Source organism: Hippopotamus amphibius, chromosome 2, assembly GCF_030028045.1.
Source record: "Hippopotamus amphibius kiboko isolate mHipAmp2 chromosome 2, mHipAmp2.hap2, whole genome shotgun sequence".
Lineage (NCBI taxonomy): Eukaryota > Metazoa > Chordata > Mammalia > Artiodactyla > Hippopotamidae > Hippopotamus > Hippopotamus amphibius.
In genome coordinates this window covers 126,678,847-126,682,829 of record NC_080187.1, presented here as the reverse complement: position 1 = coordinate 126,682,829, position 3,983 = coordinate 126,678,847, and the positions used below count along the sequence as shown (strand labels likewise).

The 3,983-nt window shown below is 49.8% G+C and overlaps 1 non-coding gene across 1 annotated transcript; it reads left to right on the top strand.

Moving 5' to 3' along the window:
- Positions 1–3,344: 3,344 nt before the first annotated feature.
- Positions 3,345–3,463, top strand: LOC130847341 (5S ribosomal RNA). Its single transcript, XR_009052106.1, has one exon. It is a non-coding gene; the product is annotated as a 5S ribosomal RNA (ribosomal RNA).
- The last annotated feature ends 520 nt before the right edge of the window (positions 3,464–3,983 follow it).

Here is a 3,983-nt window from a genome sequence, read left to right as displayed (position 1 = left end):
CATAGCTCAACTTATGATGTTGGGTGTCTTCTGGTATGTCAGAGCGGTCAGGGGGTTATTGGTGGTGTACATTGTGTAGAAAATGCAGTGGTCTAGGGGCTGGTCACTGGCATAGGCAAAGTGAGCCTTAACTGCATTGGAGGGAATCTCTGGTGGCTGTGGAAGTCCATGTGGGTCTTGTGAGCATTAGCGCAGTGGTGTTGATGTCAGGAGGAATGTGCTGTGTGTCTCATTCCATGATGTGTGTCAGAGTCGTTAGCCCATTCTGAGGGAGCCAGAGGTCTGGTGAAGTCAGGCTCCTCCCACTGTGGGGGTGACCCTCCCAGCCCTCTGCACAAAAGACTGTCCTCTTTCAGGGCAGTTACGTTGCAGCACCATTTTCCTTCTGAGACAAGACATATTTTAAATTATATGATTGTTGTAAGACCTCTCAAAGCAGAATGGGGCTTATTAAATCTCACCTTTTCTCTCAGTTAAAATTTCCATAATCCCGTCTCTTAGATTTGTAGGAAGAATTAATAAGGGTTTTAGCAGTACATGGTGAAATCTGGGATAAGCTCCCAGGGCATGAAAGAGTCCTGCACCAGGAATGAGGGGCTGGGGTTTCATTCTGGGCAACACTTAGAATCCTAGCCGTGTATAAGCTACACTAGCAGATGTAATTTCTGTATCTTATTCCCAAAGGATTGAGAGCATAAAGAAATAAAGAGCATCTTCAGAGACTTTGTCAAAGGAATATTTCCTTGAGAATGCAGACTCAAATACACACCAGAAAACTTTTTGACCTGTGGTCTGGGAAGTTTTGGGAAAGAAGGAGACTTTGAAATGTTTCCTGTCCCCAGCTGCTGCTTTAGCTACCTTAACAGGCCAAGCACTCAGCTGTGAGTTCAATGTTTGTGAACTTGGTGGTGGAGTGGAAGGGTGAGGTGGCTGATGTGACTCTCTGCTGGTATTTTAGTGTTTATATGCTAGGTGATACCTGTGCCAAGTTTCTCATTCATTGTTTTCAGCTAAATGACTGTTCCCTAAAATTGTTGTTTTTCTTTAAAGGGCAAATTAATTAGTGCATAGTACTTCTGGCTTGACGTTTGGGATAGAAATGCATACCAATCCCAGATATTAGTGTTTAGGATGCTGTCTTCAGTAGCTGGTGGTGGAGGCAGTAAAAGAGTCATGGGATCAAATAGCACATTATTCTCTTTCATATGGAAGAGCTGTGCTAATCTCATCCTGTTCTGCAAATCTGCTTTTCCTAGGCAGTATCTAAGCTGTACTGACTCTGGGGAGAACTTGCAAGAAAGCCTAGGGGTAGGGGATGAGGGATAGAAAGAGGGTTGGAGTGGAGGAAGTTACATAAAGAATTTTTGCATCTCTGTTGTTTGAATTAAAACCAAGGAGCATTGATTGCACCCTTTCAAAATTTGGATAGTGCTGACCCTGCCTCCTTTGCCCCACATACTGCAGCGTTGGAAATGCCCTTTGTTTTCTTTCCTGCCATTGTTGCATCCTGCTTTTAGTTATACCTGCATATGACAGCTCATCATCTTCTGTAAGCACATGGATTCCAAATACTGAAAGTTTTTGTGTTTAAGATAGGACCCCCAAAACAAGGCATTTTTCAATTACCATAAACTGGCTGAACAGATTGAACTCCAAAGTACATAATATGTATACTATTTACTATTTTTCATAGGAGAATTATGTGACTTTCCATAAAAAGCCAGTATGCAAATTTGAGATGGTTAAATTTATTTTGTAGACATAGTTTTCAACGTTTTTTAATTGGGATTAAAAAAGACTCTTGTTAGGGATTGTTTTGCCTTCTTAACATGTCAAGAGAGTGTTTTTCAGTAACAGGTGTGGGGGGAGTATTCCTGACTAAATAGGGTTGAGCTTTGCTTTCAGTGGGCACGGGATACCTTGGTTGCAGCCCGCGAGCCCCTCGATGATCGCCCGGCGGGGCCCAGCAGCCTGCGCAGCCACCTGTCTGTCTGTGTGCCCGTCTCTCCTCAGCTCCTTCTGGAGAAAGCACCCCTCCCCGGCGACCCCGCTTTGCCAGCCACAGGGGAGGGGAGGGCAGGGCAGGGCAGGGGAGGGCAGGGGAGGGGAGGGCAGGGCAGGGCAGGGCAGGGCAGGGCAGGGCTTCCTTGCTTCCTGGCCCAGTCCTGGGCTCGGCGGCTGTCGGGGCGCGGGGCAAGGGTGGTGTGGGCAGCGCCAAGGGGCGGGGCTGACGCACAGGTGGCTCCCAGTGGACCGGTTGGTGACAGGCAGGAGGGGCGGCCAGGACCCAGGCAGGGCAGCGCATAGGCCCGCTGCCACGCCCAGAGGAGCGGGGGCCCCAGGCCCCACCGCCTCTGGGGCCACAGCCCTGTGAGCAGCGAGCGCGATCGGGGGCGGGGCACCGAGCGCGGGCCACGAGCCTGCAGAGGGGTGCCCGCCCTGGGCTGGGAGGGTGCCCGGACACCTCCGCCGCATCCGGCCGCCCCTGGGGCCTCTGCTCCCCTGCCTGGGAGGGCAGCGGGGCCCTGGTGGGGCCCGCTGGCCGGCGCATCCTCGCAGACGCAGGAGCAGGCAAAGCAGCGACGCGCGGGCTCTTTTGTGTGTTTGTTTGTTTTTAAAGATCTTTTATTGAGATGCAGTTAACAGACAATGAACAGCATATATTTAGAGTGTAAAATTTGGTATCCCAGTCACCCCATTCATTCCCCACCCCCCAACCCAACCCTCCCTGGTTTCCCCACTTGGTGTTCATGTGTTTGTTCTCTCCATTGGTGTCTCTATCTCTGCCTTGCATTTCCTCTTTCATAGTTCTTAGCATTTGCCCTAGGGATTGAGGCGCTCCTATATTGGGTGCCTATATATTTGTAAGTGTCATCTCCTCTTCTTGGATGGATCCCTCGATCTTTATGTCATGTCCTTTCTTGTCTCTTGTAACAGTGTTGACTTTAAAGTCTGTTTTATCTGATGTGGGTATTGCTACTGCAGCTTTCTTTTGATTTCCATTGGCACGGAATACGTTTTCCCATGCCCTCACACTCAGTCTGTGTGTGTCCCGAGGTCTGAAGTGGGTCTCTGGTAGACAGCATGTATATGGGTCTTATATTGTATCCACTCAGCCAGGCTGTGTCTTTTGGTTGGTGCCTTTAGTCCCTTTTCATTCAAGGTAATTATGGATATGTATGCTCCTGTTACCATTAGCTTAATGGTTTTGTTGCTGTTTCTCGTAGGTGCTTTTCTTCTCTTGTGCTTCCCACTTAGAGAAATTGCTTTAGCCCTTGTTGGAGGGCTGGTTTGGTGGTGCTGAATTCTCTGAGCTCTTGAGGCAGCGGGCGGCCCCTGCCGCCGTCTATGGCCATACCACCCTGAACGCGCCCGATCTTGTCTGATCTCGGAAGCTAAGCAGGGTCGGGCCTGGTTAATAATTGGATGGGAGACCACCTGGGAATACCGGGTGCTGTAGGCTTTTCTGTGTTTGTTTGTTTTTAAAGATCTTTTATTGAGATACAGTTAACAGACAATGGTAGGAGGGGCGCAATCGCATTAAAATCAAATCCCATAAATGCTGGCTGGATGACTCACAAACTGGAGAACAGTTATACCACAGAAGTCCACCCACTAAAGTTAGGGTTCTGAGCCCCACTTCAGGCTTCCCAACCTGGGAGTCCAGTAACAGGAAGAGGAATCCCCAGAGAATCAGACCCTGAAAGCCAGCGGGATTTGATTGCAGGACCTCCACAGGACTGGGGGAAACAGAGACTCCACTCTTGGAGGGTACACAAAAATATGTGCTCACCAGGACCCAGGGGGAAGGAGCAGTGACCCCATAGGAGACTGAACCAGACCCACCTGCTGCTGTTGGAGGGTTGCCTGCAGAGTTGGGGGGCAGCTGTGGCTCACTGAGGAGGCAGGGACACTGGCAGCAGGGGTTTTGGGAAGTGCTTATTGGTGTGAGCCCTCCCAAAGTCCACCATTACCCCCACCAA